This window comes from Stenella coeruleoalba (genome assembly GCF_951394435.1).
Source record: "Stenella coeruleoalba genome assembly, chromosome: 4".
In the NCBI taxonomy this organism is placed as follows: domain Eukaryota; kingdom Metazoa; phylum Chordata; class Mammalia; order Artiodactyla; family Delphinidae; genus Stenella; species Stenella coeruleoalba.
Window position 1 is genome coordinate 13,327,895 of NC_137149.1, and position 19,924 is coordinate 13,347,818.

At 41.6% G+C, this 19,924-nt stretch overlaps 1 protein-coding gene and 1 pseudogene across 3 annotated transcripts in view; one reads left to right on the forward strand and one right to left on the reverse strand.

Moving 5' to 3' along the window:
* The window catches only part of JADE1 (jade family PHD finger 1), a 215,705-nt gene that overhangs the window by 62,853 nt on the left and 132,928 nt on the right, over positions 1–19,924 (reverse strand). The window lies entirely within an intron of this gene.
* LOC307185998 (hsc70-interacting protein-like) lies at positions 11,947–13,106 on the forward strand (annotated as a pseudogene). The gene has a single exon. The product of its transcript is annotated as a hsc70-interacting protein-like (transcript).

Consider the following 19,924-nt stretch of genomic DNA (forward strand, 5'->3'; position numbering starts at 1 on the left):
AGGAGTTAACGCCAACACTTAAGTTTCTTCGTTAAAATTGTTTGATAATTTACTTTTTTCTTTTTCCTGCCATGAGGCACGTTTAGTTGTGGACACGACTTGTGTGTGATGGATTGGATGTTAGAGGTGAAGAAGTTGGGTTAAAAGATGACTCCCAGGTCTCTGGCTTAGAGAACTGAGTGGATTCTTCATTTGAAATTCCACCAGACATTCACTAAGCGCTGAGAGGCTTGCGTGGTGAAAACGACAAACCCCTGGCTCCCGGAGCAAAGGAAAGGAAGGAAATTGCTGAGGAAAGGAAATGCGAGAGTGGAAATATGATGAGTTCAGCTTCAGGAGACAACTGAAGATGCCCGCAAGGCAGATGGGGTTGAGAGTCTGCTGCTCTAGAGGAAGGCTGGGTTGCAAACATTGGTTAAGGATTCATCAGCATAGAGAGGTTAACTGAGGCCATGGGAGTGGATGAGATCAACTGGAAGTGTCTATAAAGTAAGAAGAAAACAGAGTCTAGGCTCCAAACTAAGGAGTCATATTTAAAGGATGGCCAGAGGGAGCTGCAAAGGTTCAGTGGTTTCGTCAACGACAGTCCAGTTTACTTGTCCTCATGCCTAAATTTATCAGGACTTCAAAGCACCATAGGAAAAAAATCACAGACCTGTGCTGGTTGTTTCCACGAAGTTTTCATTATCCTCCACCACGTCCTGAAATCACTCACTATTTCCCCAGACAGTTCAATCTCCCATTCTTATTGGGATCTTTTTTTTTTTTTGCGGTACACGGGCCTCTCACTGTTGTGGCCTCTCCTGTTGCGGATCACAGGCTCCAGACGCGCAGGCTCAGCGGCCATGGCTCACGGGCCCAGCCGCTCCGCGGCATGTGGGATCTTCCCGGACCGGGACACAAACCCGTGTCCCCTGCATCGGCAGGCGGACTCCCAACCACTGCGCCACCAGGGAAGGAAGCCCTCTTATTGGGATCTTGCTCAGAACTCTCTCCCTGTCCTCAGTCTGCCATCCTGCCACTTACCTAGGCATTTTCAGCAGAGCTCCTAACCTTCTACATCACAGATGTAACAGAAGCCACTGGAGAGGAATGCCTCTGACCTTCTACCACCAAACTTGCCAAAGGTCTTCCCTGCAGGCTCACCCTCCCCCTTTTCTATCACAATGGGAGGCATGTGACATTCCCTTCACCTGGGCTCAGTCTCCGCAGACCTGGCTTTACCTTTTTCTGGTCTCTGACTCAAGATTAGCCCTTCTCTTTCAGGTACCTTCTACTTCTCTGGCTACTGACTCCTTCCTAAACATATTTAATATACTTCTGCCTCCCTCTAAAATGAAACAGCCTCAAATCTCCCTTCCCCTGCCTTCCCCTTTGTAGTCACACTTTTTGAAAGAATGGTCTGTACTCACTCAAGCCTACTGAAATCTGACTTATGCCCCCCAATCACCCCAGAGAAACTGCCCTTGCCGAGATCACCATTGACATTCTTACTGCTAAACTCAGGGGCAATTTCTCATCCTTGTTTTACTTGACCTTTCACTCACATTTAACACTGTTGTCTGTTCATGCCCTGTTTCTTGAAATATTTTCACCTGGTGAAAGCCTTCTTTCACATAACATCAACACTCTTCTGGTCTCCTATCTCTCTGGCCTCTTCTAATTCTCTTGCAAGCTCCTCTTTCTCTTTTGTTACAGCAATGCCTCAGACAAATTGTTTCTGAGTAAATGAGAGGTTTTTTAGAAAATTCAACTGCAGGAGTAATTTTGGTTGAGACATTTTATAAGAAAAAAGGAATGGTTCACCAGCCATGTTTAGAAATGGATACAAAAAAAAAGAACATCTGGTTAAAGATTATTAGGCTAGTCAATCAGCTCGATGGGTAACCCTAGCTTCCCAGAAGGAGTTCTCAGTCTTATTAAAGTCTGTCAGAAAACTGTTCACGCACTTTATCAGGAATGCTAATTGCTTCCCAGAAGGAGTTGTAAATTACATCACACAAAAAATTTCTGTCCCAGACGAGCTTTGAGTCAATTTGCTTTTTCACTTTCAGTCTCTTAAATGTTGGTTTTCCTTAGGGTTCTGTCCTAAGCCCTATTCTCTTCTCATTCTACATGTATCTCTTGGTGTTCTCATCTACTCTCATGACTGCCCCCCAAAACATACACCTATACTTGTATCTCCAATAACTTTCTGAACACCCCATTGGACTACCCACAGGCAGTCCAAACTCGGTATAGCCAAAGTGAACTCATTTTCCCTCCCACTTTGTGCTTCCTCATGTGTTCCATATCTCAGTTAGTGGTACCACCATCCACAATTTGCAAACCCAGGAGTCAAAACATCATCCTTGACTCTTGCTTTTCCTTTGACATCTCCTCCACCATCATCACCACCACCACCAATCCAATCTATCACCAGGTCACATCTACATCAGGCTTCATCTCTCCATCCCTAAAGCCACTACCATCTTCTCAGTGACTTAAACCACCATCTAACTTGTCTCTCCCCCTCCAATCCCGTCCTCCTCTAATTCATTCCCTACTCAATGGTCAGTGTGATCTTTTAAAGCAAAAATACGATCTTAGCATTCTCATTTAACACCATTAATTGCCATTTTTTCTGTGTTTACTCTTAAGGATAGAAAGTGTGATCAACACAGCTACTTACTTTTGCTAGTTCCCCTTCCAAACCCTCCCCCTGCTCCATGGCTTTTCACATTTCTTCAGCAGTATCCATTCAGAACCTTTGAAAACGCATAACCGTAAACTTGGATCATTCTTCCCTATCTACACCCCTTCTTTTGGCTCTAATGCACTCAAGTTCTACCAAACAGGCTTATCCTACCTCCCTAACCCCACCTTTTTCTAGGCTTCTATGACACTCAGTATTATCAATATATTCCCTCACTGTTGTAATTTTTTGTACCCCTCACTAGACTGTGATTCAAGGACTTCGTCAATTGTTCTCTCTGTTATGTTTCTAGAACTAGGTCTAACTGTTGGTAGGCAGTTAATAAATGTTTTTAATGCAATGGATGAATGATCAATATATTTGTGTAATTAAATAGTCTCCAAAACACCATTTAAAAAACAGATAACTTTTATTATTATTTTCTTATACTAAAAGTATTAAATACTATATTTTAGAGAAGCCAAAATTAAAATCACCAAAAGGCTATTACTCAAAGACAATTACCACTAAAATTTTGGAGTATATTTTTCCTGTCTTTTGTATACTTATGTGTATCTAAATAGACATACATTTTTTAGACAAATGGGATCATACTGTATTTCTGTTTTCTGACAATATTTTATTTAACTTATCCCTATAGTTGGGGGTTTAGGTTATTTCTATGCTTTTACTAATATAGAGTGCTTTAGTGAATATCCTTATAGTTCTATAATCCATGGTTAGGAAAATGGAATTTTATTGACAGTGTAATAATCCACCATATAAATGGAATTTGCATGATTCCTGATTCTTTATTGTTACACATTTATGTTTTTCTCTAAGCCATACTTTTACAAATAAGGCTGTAAGAAATATTCCTATGCATAAATTTTTGTTTAACTATTTGACCATTCTTAGGATAGATTTTGAAAAAGTAAATTACTAGGTCAAAGATTTTAAGACTTTGGAATAATTTTGCCAAATTGCTTTCAATGAAACACGTTGTCATTTATTTATTTTTTTGGCCACATTGCACTAGCATGCGGGATCTTGATCCCCAAGACCAGGGATCAAACCCATGCCCCCTGCATTGGGAGCATGGAGTCTTAACCACTGGACCACCAGGGAAGTCCCAAACACGTTGTGATTTAGATTCACCACTACCATTGTATTGGGGACTTGCTGAGTGTTTGACAGTTACCCAGCATAGAGCTAGACTCTATGGAGGGCTAGGAACATGCCCTCAAAGAGGTACATATTTGGAAAGATATATAATACGTACATGAAACAATAAAGGTAACCTGACCACAAATATAAATACCACAATAATTTGGAGATAGGAAATTCTATTAAATGCTAAAATAGGTTAAACAGGTTTCATAAAAGAAGTATAATGATTAAGACCAGGAGAGGTAGAAAGAAAGAATTGGAAGCTGTGGGGAAGACTGAGTTGGGGAGGGTGCCTAGAGAATCTGCACAGGGAGCAGGAAGGGGAGCAACTAACAATTATTGAATGTTTTCTGTGCACGTGCCAGGCACTGCACTAAGCATTTTATACCTAATATGTCATTTCCTTCTCGCAGCAAACCTGAGAAGTAGGTATTATTATTTTTACCCAGATCTGACTGACGTGAAAAACTGATGTTCAGAGCGATTAAGTAATTTGCCAAAGATCATAAAGCTTTTGAGAGGCAGCACCAGGATTTGAACCCAAACAGTCTACCTGCATAGTTCATGCTTTTAAGGACATCACTCAGCTAACTCATTACAAAGTCAGGATCATGTACCCAGTCAGGAATTGTATCAGTGACTTGAGTCAGTTGGCACTCAGTAGATGCTTGAGAAAGAAAATGAGGGCAAAAAGGATTCCACATGCTAAGGCTTATTTCAGACAGCAGAGAACTAAAAACTTACTTTAAAATATGTGGCATGAGGGCTTCCCTGGTGGCGCAGTGGTTGAGAGTCCGCCTGCTGATGCCGGGGACACGAGTTCGTGCCCCGGTCCGGCAAGATCCCACATGCCGCAGAGCGGCTGGGCCCATGAGCCATGGCCGCTGAGCCTGCACGTCCGGAGCCTGTGCTCTGCAACGGGAGAGGCCACAACAGTGAGAGGCCCGCGTACCACAAAAAAATCAAAAAATATATATATATATGTGGCATGGACTTAAATGTAAAATTATAAAGCCTTGAGAAAAATATATAGGAGAAATCTTCAGGATCTAGGGGTAGACAAAGAGTTCTTACACTTGACACCAACAGCAGAATCCATAAAAGGAAAACTTAGTAGATTGGGTCTCTCAAAATTAAATTTTTTTTCTCCAAAATACTCTGTTAAGAGGATGAAAAATCAGTCTACAGACTGGGAGAAAATATTTGCAAACCACATATTCAACAAAGAACTAGTATCTAGACTATATGGAGAACACTCAAAACTCAACAATTTTTAAAAATCAAACAATTCAGTTAGAAAATGGGCAAAAACCATGAACACATTTCCCAAAGAGGAAATACAGATGGCAAATAAGGACATGAAAAAATGTTCAACATCATTAGCCATCAGGAAAATAATGCAGATTTAAACTACAATGAGATATCACTACACTACTATCAGAATAGCTAAAAAAAAAAAAAAAAAAAAAATAGTGGCAACACCAAATGCTGGCAAGGATGTGGAGAAACTGGATTGCTCATACATTGCTTGTGGGAATGTAAAATGGTCCAGCCACTCTGGAAAACTGTTTGGCAGTTTCTTATAAGACTAAACATGCAACTACCACAAGGCCCAGCAATTGCACTCTTGGGCATTTAGCCTAGAGAAATGAAAACTTATGTTCACATGAAAGCCTGTATACAAATGTTCATAGCGGCTTTACTCATAGTAGCCAAGAACTGGAAACAACCCAGATGTCTTTCAATGAGTGAACAGTAAACAAACTGCACTACATCCATACCATGAAATATTACTCAGCAGTTAAAAAAAACTATTGATACATACACACATCTCCAAGAATTTATGCTGAGTTTAGAAAGCTGATCCCGAAAGGTTATATACTGTATGATTCAGTTTACATAACATTCTTGAAATGACAAAATTATAGAAATGGAGAATAGATTAGTGATTATCAAGGGATAAGGAGGGGGTTAGGGAAGCACTGAAGTGTATGTGACTGTAAAAGGGCAACATGAGGGATTCTGGGTGATGGAAATGTTATATGTCTTGATTGTATCGATGCCAATGATATTATACATGAATGTATCCTACAATAATATTGAACTATAGTTTTACAAAATGCGACTATTTGGGATACTGGATAAAGGGCACACAGGATGTCCCAGCATTATTTCTTATAACTGTATGTGAATCTACAATTATCTAAACACGAAAAGCTTAATTTTAAAATACATAGCCAACTGGAAAAGAATTTAGACACTAACATATTCTTAGAAAGTAACCTAAAAGGTAAAGAAGTCTCCCTATGTTATTCAGCAGAGCCACATGAATGAAAAATTCACCTGGCCTAAGGTGGTGCATATGTACACATTCCTAAGACTTCCGCTCTGTGGCAGGAAGGCCCACCTTTTCACTACGAGTAGAAACAAGAGGCTAAGGAGGGTTGCAGAGGTAGGAAGAGAAAAGGAGAACTGAAAAATTAAAAAAAAAAAAAAATGGAGTGGTTCTTCTTAGAGCCCTTTATAAATATTCTCTGTCACCTGGCTTTCTGTTTTCCATCTAAATGGCCGAAAGGAATTAATGACTATGCCCTTTCTATGGTAGAGACTCACCAGGGCCCTGAGGGCGGGGGAAGAATCTGAGTCTTGCCTCACATCAGCCAAATCTTACCTAATCTCTCACACATATTTCTCCCCTCCAGTCCCGAGGCTTCGCCCTGAATGCCCTCCCCACCCTCCCCGAGGCCCATTCCCCTAGCAGCCCCACTACCCAGAACAGAGCATCCATGCAGACATCTAATATATCACTGACTGACTTCTAATCATGGGTCGAGCCCACTAGGTCACTCTGTAACATTCATCTTAGTTTTAAAAACATGAGAGGGACATTGTTGGCAAAAATCCAGGAGTAATGAATTCTATGTTCTAGAAACAGAGAAACTGAACTATTTCAGTTTGAAAGGAAGAGCTGGCAGAAAACCAACAGAGCAAAGTCCTCTGGGGGGAAAAGAAAGCAGGCTGGTTAGTTAACTTGTAGGTCTGTAAGGTGGGCAGATTTCTTTAAAAAGCAAACAAAGCAATTTTAGACTTGAGAGACTTAATTGGCATCCAAGGCCAAGAATATGAATAATGTTATATAAAAACCTTGCTCAAGTGAGAATTCTGCAATCCAAGCATTCTGACTCTAATAGCTAAAATTTAAGGGAGAAGAATATAGAAAAGGCTGTTTATTTTCCAGTCATATATTATAATATGTACCATTCATGGTATCAAGATTTAAATCTCATCTTTTGTTTTCATCATCATGGCAAGAAAAGTTTGATGCTTTTCAGAAGTTCGATGTCTAAGAAAATAAAAAGTTAAGCTGCTTTTGTAGGTTACAGACAGTGCTAGGATACTAGAATGCATTTGTTCTTCCCTCCATAAAATGAGAAACTTCATCTATGCATATAGTAAAATTAGGGAATTAATAGTAGCTTAATACAATTCCAGATGACTTTGCTAGTGAATAAGGAATAGCATATACTAATAGAATTCAAAGAAAATTAAAAATCTATTTGTTTTAACCCTTTCCTTTTCTTATAACTCTCTCAGTCCACCTAAAATATTATCAGTGAAAAGAAAGAAAGGCACACAGGAAGAAAAACAACAAAGCAAGAGCCTGAGGAAACTATACCTATGTCATCCTCTTTCAAATTGTTTCATTGTAGGTATCATTGGATGGACAAAGATTTATGTATAAAAATGCCCATTTCTGGGTTATTAATTTCATTACAGCAAAAAATGGGAAACAACCTAATGTCCAAAAATAGGAAAATGTTTAAGTATTTTACGGTATGTTGATATGGCGGAATGTCTTGCAGCCATTTAAAGAAGTCATATTTTCAAATAGTAAAAATTAAAGAGTGAAATACCTACTAATCGTGGGAATAAGGAGGAAAGGGAACTCTCATACAAGGCCAGTAAAAAAGTGAATTGTTACAGCCTTTTAGGAAAGTAACCTGGCAATATCTATTAAAATTAAAGATACATTATCCAGACAAAGAACCTGATGTAGGTAAGGAATATTAAAAAAAACAAAAGCAGGACTTCCCTGGTGGTGCAGTGGTTAAGAATCCGCCTGCCAATGCAAGGGACACGGGTTCGAGCCCTGGTCTGGGAAGATCCCACATGCCGCGGAGCAACTAAGCCCGTGCACCACAGCTACTGAACCTGCGCTCTAGAGCCAGTGAGCCACAGCTACTGAAGCCCGCGCTCCTAGAGCCCGTGCTCCACAACAAGACAAGCCACCGCAATGAGAAGCCCACGCACCACAACGAAGAGTAGCCCCCGCTCGCCACAACTAGAGAAAGCCCGCGCACAGCAACAAAGACCCAATGCAGCCAAAAGTAAATAAATAAATAAATAAAATAAAAATTGGGTTTGTTTAAAAAAAATTTAAAAAAAAACAGAAGCAAAAGCAGGTGAGGCCTATGCCATGGAACCCTCTTACACAAACGTAGAATACTTTTCATGGAAGTAATCCCAACTGAAAGAGCCTACTTCCAACTCCCTAACCACTCATAATGTCACTGGGGTCCACCACTGTGGGATCCTCAAGCCTTGCCTTTCTCTTTAACCCCAGCCCTATGGGCAATACTATCTCTCATTTGGCAACCACTCAACGATGTTAAGGGACCACCCCTATTGTTCAGCCCCCTACACACTTCCCTTTCTTCACTGCTTCCTCCCACCCACCACATATTAATTGCCAAGTCTGGTTAACTCTGAATTTATGATACGTCTCCCACTTGTCCCTTCCTCTTCTTCCTATACCATCTATCCTGACTCAAGATTGTATTACATATCACTTGATTGTCCAATGGTAAAACTGGTTTTCTTTCCTCCTTAGCCCTCCCTGCTCCAATTTATTTTACACACTGTGACCAAAGCAATCCTTCATGAAACTCTGACCATGAGACTCTCCTGCATAGAGCACTTGATGCCTCCTCTGTGGGTAGAGAGCAAACCTCAGCATCCTCAACACAACACTCCACGTCCTCAAGCACCTGGCTCTAAACATGGCCTGAACTTGCAGCCCCAGTACCTTTGCGTGTTGAATGGTATACTGTGTTGACTAGTATCTCCCCAAATTCATGTCCACCTAGACCCTCAGAATGTGACCTTTCTTATTAGGAAACGGGGTCTTTGCAGATGTCATTAGTTTAGATGAGATCTTGCTGGATTAGCGTGGGCCCTAAACCCAATGACTGACTTCTCATCCTAATGAGAAGGCCACATGAAGACACAGAGAGACATACAGAGGGAAGATGGCCATGTGAAGATGGAGGTAGAAATGAGAATGATGCAGCTACAATCCAGGGAATGCCAAGGACTGCCAGGAGCCACCAGAAGTTAGGAAGAGTCAAGGAAGTATTTCCTGGAAACTTCAGCAGGAGGTGATGATACCTTGATAGAGGATTTATACCTTCCAGAACTATGAGAGAATAAAGCGTTCTTTTAAGCCACCAAGTCTGTGATAACTTGTTATAGCAGCAATTGGAAACTATGCTAAAACCCATGGGAAGGGCAGCAGGGTCAGGCACTAGACAGGTGCCATTTCGAAGAGCAGGGCATCCTGTGACAAAGAGCAGCCCCTGTTCTGGCGCTCAGGACTGCTGAGGCTCTCCGCAGGCACCTAGACGCCATCCCAGGCAGAAAGCAGGAACTGGGAGTTGAACTTTCATGGAAGACACAAAAATACAGTTAATAGGAAATTTTTTTTTTTTTTTTTTTTTTTTTGTGGTACGTGGGCCTCTCACTGTTGTAGCCTCTCCCGTTGCGGAGCACAGGCTCCGGACGCGCAGGCTCAGCGGCCATGGCTCACGGGCCCAGCCGCTCCGCGGCCTGTGGGATCTTCCCGGACCGGGGCACGAACCTGTGTCCCCTGCATCGGCAGGCGGACTCTCAACCACTGCGCCACCAGGGAAGCCCCAGTTAATAGGAAATTTAAGAGCATTCCTGCCCACAACCCAGCTGGGTAGGGTGTTCAGGCATAGTTCAGTTATAGTAAATTAAAAACTTCAATATTACAACCCAAAGCTAAATGTGAGACTGTGCTACCCCATACTAATCAATGTTTGGCTGTTTTTTTTGTTTTATATCTGTAAGTCATATCACTACAATGTGGTGAATTTGCAGCTTTTACGTCCAGGACCCTCTGATGTTCTTTATTGTACTCTCTGCTTAATACAGCCACAATTAGTCCTGCAGGTCCGTTAGAAGTCCCTTGGACAATCAAAGGGCAAGTTAATAAAGACCATTGTACCATGTGCTCAGCTTCTTTGGAGAGAGCGAGAATCGTGCTGTGGGTTGGTATTAAGGCTAGTGACGCGCTTATTACATGCACAGAGCACAGTGAGATCAAGGAGGTGGGAGCGGGGAACAGACAATCCAGGTGGAGCCCTGGCTCCCTGCCCTCTGCCTCACCCCTTCTGGCCCTGGCAGGGAAGAGCTTATACTGGTGGACCAGCTCAGCCATCGGGCAGGAACAGGAGTCAGGCCCAAGCCTAGTCAGGCAAGACTTGGCCCATCAGCCAAAATCTCTCTTCTCCCCCTTCCCCCACTGCCATCCAAGTAAAGTGAATCTATTTACTTAAGGTTAACTTTTGTGCATTCAAGGAAAAGTATTCAAAAGTTACTTTGGTTTTGAAAAATTAATGCTTGACTTTACAAAATCAAAACCCAAGGAGATTTTCCTGTAAGCTTATAAATTTATAAAATTGTATAGATATAGCTAAATTTAAACAACCCCTTGTAAAGGGGCTTTTTAAAATATATATATTTATTTTTGTATTTGACTTGGCTGTACCGGGTCTTCATTGCCGCATGCAGGATCTTCGATGAGACGTGCGGGATCGAACCAGGGTCCCCTGCATTGAGAGCGCAGAGTCTTAACCACTGGACCAGCAGGGAAGTCCCTCTAAGGGGACTTTTGATGAATGTTTGGTCACAGTTAATTAACCTACTTTAAATATTTTAACTACATTTATAAATTTAATATATTCAATTTATTTTTTTTAAGTTCTTCAGTTGTCTGACCAAAACACAAACCAAAACCAAAAAACACTTTCCAAGTACTTAAGTAATTCACATATATCTAATAAATTAATCTTATAAATATGTTAATTTTAAGTTTTTAAAATGTCTAATAGTGTATTTACATTTGAAAGATTTCCACTTAAAATCACAAATGTAAATCAATTACTTAGTTACACATTTTAAATAAGCATTACACATACAATGTGTCATTCCAATAGGTCGTATTCTCCTAAATATTATAAAAACTTAAAACACTAAATATACAGATTCCTTTACACAAAAATACTAATAACATGTGTGTGATTTTTAGAACACTACTATATTTAATTGTAAGCCTTCTCAATGTTTTAAAAAATGATTATTGCTTTAAAAAAAGTTTATCTTCTCAAATTGTTTTGATGATATTTCTAAAGCTGGTTGAATTGCATATGAGGTCTGGAGTCACGAGTATCTAGGGGAATTTTTCTCATACACCACTACGAAGATGAGTCCCTTTATACTACTAATATATCATAAACTACAAAACTTAAAAAGGGAGCTGACACCAGCCTCCAAAAGGGCCTCCGACGATGCTCTCCTCCTGTCAGTCACTTCCCTGTGTAGACACTTCTACTCTGAATGAGGCTAACCTGTAATCAATAGGATATTGTGGAAATGATGGAGAGTGACTTCTGAAGCTAGGACATAAAAGACATAGCTTCTTCTACCTTACACACTCTTGGATTTTTTTTGTGTGGAGGAAGCCAGCTACTCATGCAGCCCAGGGAGCCATCTACGTGGTAAGGAACTGAGTCCTCCTACCAACAGCCAGCATTAACTTGCCATGTGTATGCATCACCCATCTGGGAAATGGATTCTCTAGCCCCAGTCAAGCCTTCAAAAACTGTAGCCCTGGCCAACATATTGACTGCGACTTTAAGAGGGACCTGGACTCAAAACTAAGCAGCCTCACCCTTCTACATAGTCACGCTGAGCTAGCGCCCTGGGCTGGAATCCGACCTCAGCCTCGGCCTTGCCGGCCCATGGACCTTCCCAAAGTGAGCGAGCTTTGAACCTTCGTGAAGATGTGTAAGCAGGATGCCAGTGTCCTGAACACTGAAGAAATGCACTTCCTGAGGGAGCGGGTGGAGGTCATTGGAGGAAAAATACCACCTGCTACTCATAAAACTAAATCAGCACATACCAAGAAAGAAAAACCAGATAGTGAGAAATCAGAGGAAAACATAAAGACAGATGAAACATCAAGTGAGGAAAGTGATCTAGAAATTGAAGGTGCGATTGAACCAGACACGGTTGCCCCCTCAAGAAATGGGAGATGAAAATGTTGAGATAACTGAGGGGATGATGCATGAGGCAAAGGATAAAAATGTGGCTGCCATTGAGGCCCTAAATGATGGTGAACTACACAAAGCCATTGACTAGTTCACAGACACCATCAGGCTGAATCCTTGCTTGGCCATTCCATATGCCAAGAGAGCCAGTGTCTTCATCAAATTACAGAAGCCAAATGCTGTCATCTGAGACTGTGACAGAGATATTGAAATAAATCCCGATTCAGCTCAGCCTTACAAGTGGGCCGGGAAAGCGCACATACCTCTGGGCCATCGTGTAGAAGCAGTCCGTGATCTTGCCCTTGCCTGTAAACTGGATTATGATGAAGATGCTAGTGCAATGCTGAAAGAAGTTCAACCAAGGGCCCAGAAAACTGCTGAACATCAGAGAAAGTATGAGGGAAAACATGAAGAGCGAGAGATCAAAGGAAAAAGAGAAAGGCTTAAGAAGGCTCGGGAAGAACATAAGAGAGCCCAGAGTGGGGAATAAGTCAGGAGACATCAGGAACTCAGTGTGGCTGTTTTTCCGTGGCTTTCCTGGGCCGACACCTGGTAACTTTCCTGGAGGAACGCCTGGAATGGGAGGGGGTATGCCTGGAATGGCAGGAATGCTTGGGCTCAATGAAAGGATTAGTGATCCAGAGGTTCTTGAGGCCACGCAGGATCCAGAAGTTATGACGGCCTTCCAGGATGTGCCCCAGAATTTGGCAAATATGTTGAAAAATCAGAGCAACCCAAAGGTTGTGAATCTCATCAGTAAATCTTCAGCCAAATTGGGAGGTGAAGCCTAAGGCTCTTCTGACAAATCAAGCCCATGAAGGAAAGATCACCTAGTGGATGTCGCAATCATACAAACCAGTGTACCTCTGACCTTCTCATGAAGAAAGCTACGGTGCTTTGAAAATAATCTCTCTCCCTCTGTCCCAAATGCAGCTGAAACAATTTACAGTGGTTTGCTATTAGAACAATCATTCAGATAACATTTTCCTACTGGGAATTAAAAGCTTTATAAACACTTTTTAAACCTGAAAAATATTAAAACAACAACAATTAAGCCCTTCCTGCTGAAAAACAAAACCCACTAAGCTGTTCCCCAATTCCCGATCCACAGAAACTGTGTAAGATAATAAACATTTATATTGTTATTAATATAAATTTTGGGGTAGTTTGTTATGTAGCAGCAGATAACTAACATCCCTAAATCCAAATCATATCATTAGCTAATTTTCAACCCTCATTAGTTCTTAGAAACCTCCAGTCAGGTGACTACACCATTGCTTGGATTCAACTATTTATTGTTTCATCTCATCCTCAACGTTTTTTTTTTATTCTCTCTCTCTGTTGGGTCCACAATCATACAGAAACTTTGAAGTATATCTAATTCTGCTTCTCATAAGCCTGTTCCTGACTCTATCACAAATTCAAGGAACTACATTCTACTGCCACCTATCATCACAGCATCCTCCACTGGACTAGATTGAAAGTTTATATTTTAACAATAAAAGATGGAAGCATCTTTTCCAGAAATCTGCTGCTGAAATACCCAAGAAGTCTAATAAACATCTCAGACTTAACATGGTTAAAAAAGAGCTCCTGGGCTTCCCTGGTGGCGCAGTGGTTGAGAGTCCGCCTGCCGATGCAGGGGACGCGGGTTCGTGCCCCGGTCCGGGAGGATCCCACATGCCGCGGAGCGGCTGGGCCCGTGAGCCATGGCCGCTGAGCCTGCACGTCCGGAGCCTGTGCTCCGCAACGGGAGAGGCCACAACAGTGAGAGGCCCGCGTACCGCAAAAAACAAAAAAAAAACAAAAAACAAACAAAAAAGAGCTCCTGATTTTCCTCTCCCCTAGCCTATTCATCCCAGGCTTCCGCAGCTCCGTAAATGACAGCATCACCCATCCAGATGCTTATAGGAAAAACCTAAAAGTCATTCTTGATTCCTCTCTTCTTCTCACACAATCAACAATGGGGTTCCCTCAGCTTCTACCTCCAGAGTATATCCTGAATTTGTTGACTTCTCTTCACCTCCATATCCTATCTCCACACCATCCCCAATCTTTCATCTCCATCTCCTTAGCCTAGACTATGCCATCATCTTTCACCAGGACACTGCAAAGATCCTCCTAACTGTAACCCCTGTTGCTTTTCTACATACACCTTCACGTACAGGTCTTTGTGGGACATATTTTCTTTCTCTTGGGTAAATAGCTAGATGTGAGATTGCTGAATCCTATGGTAAGTGCCTGTTTAATTTTATGAGAAACTGCCGAACTATTTTCGATCTTACACTCCCGCCAGTAACATCTGAGTTCCAGTTGTTCCACATCCTCTCCAGCACTTGGAATTTTTAAAAAACCATTGTAGTACGTGTGTAGTAGTCCTTTTTCATTTTTTGAATTGAGGTAAAATCCACATACGATGAGATGTACAGATTCGAAGTGTACAGTTCAAATGAGTTTTGATAAACGTGTATACTCATGTAATCAAGATGAAGCACGTTTCCATTACCCTAATAAATTCCCTACTAACCCCCTTCCAGTCAGTCTCTACCCCCTAGAGGCAACCATTTCTGATTGTTATTCCTCATAAGAGGGTTAGTATAGTATACATGCTTTTGTGTCTGCCTGATTTTGTTCAACATAATGGTTTTGAGATTCATCTATGTTATTGCATGTATCAGTCATTGTTTTTATTGCTGAGTAGTATTTTATTTGTATGAACACATCACAGTTTGTTTATCCATTCAACTTTTGATTGACATTTGGGTTATTTCCAGCAGTTCCATTCCGAGGTATTTACCCAGGAGAAATGAAAGCATATGTCCACAAAAAGACAACAATCACCTGCTTCCTCTCTTGATCCACTAAATCCATTCTCCAGATAGAAGCTAGAGGGATCTTTTAAATAAATTACTCAAATCCCATCTCTCCTCTGCTTAATACCCTTCAGTGACTTCCCATTCCACTTAGGAGAAAATACAAACTCCCTACCACAGCTTGTGAAACACAGACATCACTGATTCTCAACCCTGGCTGCACAGAGGAATCCCCTGGGAACTTTTGTTGCTTGGGCTCCACCTCAGATCAAGTGAATCAGAATCTCTGGAGGAGGGTCCACATAGTTTTTAAAGCTCCCCAGGACATTCTAACAGGCCTCCAGGTTTGCAAGGCTTTGCCCGGTGACCTGGCCTGTGGCTCTCCCACTTCATCTCATGCCACTCTCCCCGTTGGGTGCTGTAATCCAGCCACGCTGGCCTCCTTTCAGCCCTGTGAACACAGCGATTTTATCCCTACCTCAGGGGCTTTGTACTAGTGTTTCTTCTGTCTGGAATGTTCTTTAGATCTTAGTGTAACTGGTTCTTGTGATTCAGGTCTCAGCTGAAATGTCACCTGCTTAGAGGGACTTTTCCTGCCCACCCAACCTAAATGAGCCACTCTGGAGCATGTCACTTGTTCAAATGTTCTATATCACATTTATGTCCAATACTGTCCTGTTCAAGCATTTTTCTTTGTGTTTATTGTCTGTCTCCCCCCTCTAGACTGTAAATCCCATGAGAACAGGGACATTGCCTGCCCTGTTCTCCACATATCCTTAGTATTTATAATCATGCCTGGCACATAATAGAAGTTTCAGAAATATTTGTTGGAAGCATGAAAGAATATGCGTATAAAATGTACATATTACCTGGGAGACAGGGCAAAAGTCCACAAGGGGTCTTCTTTCTTCCTTTCCCCCAGGTGTTACCATGAGGTGGTTGATTTACAGGAGAATGGAGAGATTCTAAGGGGATTAAACCCAGATACTCAGAGTTCATTAGGTCCTAAAAGGCAGAAAGATTGTTTTCGGCTTCTAGTATCTTAACTTCAGTCCTAACCTGAGGCTGTTCACATTGTAGATACTCAGTAAATATATTTCTATTAGCAGTGAAGGGACTATGATCTGCTTGGGGGGGCTAGAGGGGATGTGGGAGGAGGTGATGGGAGGTGGAGTGTGTAAGTAGGGATTAGGGGATCATGAGAAAAGGAGACAGAAATATATTTATGCCTTTATATTTACTTAAGGGAGCTGTCACCAATTCAAAGCATGAAATTCAGTTTATTCTAGCCAATTGGATCTCAAAACACTGTCCTATTCTACACGTAGTTTCTCTTTGTAAGCAAGGCAGTATGTTAAAACAAAGTTTTAAAGAAATTTTAAAAGAAAGGAGAGAAAAAGGAAAAAGTGATACACGGAAGAAGAAAGGAGGGAACCAGGAAGAACGCAGGAAGATCTTCTTTGCGCTACACACAGTACTAGGCACGTTCAGGGATTTACTTATTTATCACAACCCTATGTGAAATAAATATACTCATTTTACTGATGAGGAAACTGAATGAAGCTTAGAGAAAAGTAACTTCCCTTTTAAATATTCTTACCACTTAACTGTTAAAATAGATAAAAATATTCAAGATATACACAGCAAATATGCAGATGACATTGACATTGGAAATGCCATCTGACGTAAGCAAATAGATCAAAGATTCAAATTAGTCTTGTCAGGCTAGAACACTGGATTAAAACCAAGGGTTAGATACAATGTAGTGGATAAACTAAATCTTGCGGTCAGCTACACAGGTACAGAAAGAAGGAGCCCTAGTTTGGCTGGAGTTTGTCTAAAAACATCTTATTTGGTTGACTGCTAGTTTAATATAAGCCAATAGTAGATGCTAAAAATGTGAAGAGGACACCCCCTAAGTATCTCTTGACAGTTCTTACCTTAAACGACTTCTTTTCAGTATTTACCGCTGGAGATATTTAAAAACTTCTCTTCTCTCCTGGCTTCTGTTACATCTGATTATCTTTCCATCTCTGAAGCAGATCCTCATTACTACTAACACTAATAAGACAATAGCGCTCATTTATTAAGGTTCTGTGCCAACTACACAATTACTGTATTTAACTCCCTCTAATAGCACTTAATGAAATAGCATAATTATTTCCATCATCTTATAGATGAGGAAACTTAGGTTTAAAACATCTAAGTGATTTTCTCAAGACCAGACAGCTAATAGCGTTCGTAACGCTCAACTCCAGCAGTCTGACTTGGAGCCGCACCCTTCTAACCACTGTCCCTGCTGCCCCAGAGTTTCTTTCAGAGCTTCCTTTTCCTTTGCTCATCCCTTTAAGTGTCAGTGTTCCTTACCGTCCAGTCCTCAGGTCTCAGCTCATCTCACTTCATTACCTCTCTGGTTAATCATCAGTAGACATGGGACTTTTAACTGACAACTTCTACATTGATGAATCCTATGACTGCCACCAATAGTTGCCGCCCTAATGGCACTTACCCTTTCCACTGCCTTCCTTGCTAGTAGGTGCCTCTGTAAGCTTCAGAGGAGGCTGGATCCAGCCCCAACCCTGGCCCCAGAGACAGAATCATGATTGGTTTAAACCAGGCATGAGGCTTACCCGGCCCCCTCTTTTCAGTGACTAGTCTAAGTGCTGGAAGAGAGTCAGCTGAGAGATTCTTGAGAAGTTATCCTGGCTCTTAAACAGAAATATTCATCAGCAGGTAATCTCTTTTCTATCACCTTGTTGTGTCTGCATGTGCTGTGGAGAACTAAGTCAGCTATCTTGGAGCCTTTACTAATTTTCAAGAGTATAAAGGGCTCCTGAGAACAAAATGTTTGAGAACTGCTGCCTAGTCCGTGCCAGTATCATCTTTCGCTAGGTTATTGAAACGGTTTCCTAAATAGTCTTTCTACTGCTAAGCTGAGCATGGCCAACGCCAATAAACCCATTCTCTGCATTGCTACCAAGGTGATCTTACTAAATGCTAACCAGACTCCTACTTAATCCATCAATGGCTCCCTGTTGCTCTCAGTTTAGCACCTAACACCCTACTTCTCTTGGGTTTTTTTTTTTAACATCTTTATTGGAGTATAATTGCTTTACAATGGTGTGTTAGTTTCTGCTTTATAACGAAGTGATTCACTGAATCAGTGAATCAGTTATACATAAACATATGTTCCCATATCTCTTCCCTCTTGGGTCTCCCTCCCTCCCACCCTCCCTATCCCACCCCTCTAGGTGGTCACAAAGCTCCGAGCTGATCTCCCTGTGCTGTGTGGCTGCTTCCCACTCCTCTCCTCTCACACATCTGTTCACCCCAGCCATTCACAGGTAATTGCAGTTTCCTATCAGAAATGATACTGCCTGTTGTTTACATCCCTTCCCACCTTTTTTTTTTTTTTGGTGTTTGGAGCAGAAGACATTTATTACAGTGAATTGGTTACACAGGTGATGGAAGAGCTAAGTCAATCAGGATGGTGAGGCAAGCAGAAGTGAGCAAGCCACCACCAAAGGCAAGTTCTGGGCGTGGAGGAATGAAAGGAGGAAGCGATGTCACCAGACCCCCAAGGGTCAAGGTTACCCAGGGAAAGCTAGAACCATGGTAGACGTGTTCTGCATGTTCTGGGACCATGAAGGAGACAAGCCACTGCCAACAGTGCCTTCCAAAGCTGAGCTTCCTAATCTGCTCTTAAGTCCACACTGTCACATCCTATCCCTTCATCCTCTAGCTAGCTAACTTCTACTTTTCCTTTAAAACTCAGATCAAGGGTCGTTTTCGACAGGAAGCTGTCTCAGCCCGCAGTGTAATTTACGTGTCCCTCTCTGTGCTTCCAAAGCAGGATTTATCAAAGTGGTCACCAGAAAGTACTGGGACCACTGGTTTATTGAGTTTCCCCTTAGACAATAAGCTCCTTGAGGACTGGGACAGCCTTTCTTTTCTTTGTATCATTTGAGCGCAGGGCAATGTCTGACTACAGTGTTGGGGGCTACTATATGTGCTCAGAAAATGTTTTGCAAACATATTAATGAATTAACTCTAGGTAATTTGCTTCTGGGATGAGTTTCATTTTCTGAACCATTTGCTTTGTGTGTGTGTGTATGTGTGTGTGTATGTGTATGTGTGTCCAAGGCCTGGACTTTTCAGGGCATTTTCCTTCACACGCAAGCTTCTTCATATAGCCCTTGAGAGGAAATGTTATTTCATTTCTTAATACCGTCTCTATACTGTGGGATGTATAAAGATGCTTTCTGGAGCCCAAGTCTCATGGTCCCCTTCAAACTGTGTTTCCTGGAGTGGAGGCCTCAGTGGTTTCCTCCTAATTCTCACACTTGGAACACTTAACTTTAATTTTACAAACCACCTTCCAAAGAAACCAGAAAACTGTTCTGTCAGTCTTGTACATTTTGTGCTTTTCCTTTTTTCTTTTTTTTGGCTGTACCATCCGGCATGCGGGATCTTAGTTCTCTGACCAGGGATCGAACCCGTGCCCCCTGCGATGGAAGAGTGGTGTCTTAACCACTGGACCGTCAGGCAAGTCCTCTTTTGTTCTTTTTCATAACCTTTTTTCTTCCACTTTGGATCAAAATAATAGGTAACAAAGACTTAATTATATTTTGGGAATCCCTTCTTTCCTTTTAGAAATGGCCACTAATATTAGCGCCTTGCCATTTTTTTGAGACAGTCTGTGCACGCACAAGTACGAAGGAAAGCTTTCTGGACAGTAGGAGGACGGTGAGCATGGTATGAGGATGAACAAACTGTCAGCGGACAGTCCTTTTTTTTTCTTAACAGCTTCATTGAGATATAAATCACATACCATACCATCCACCCACTTAAAGCGT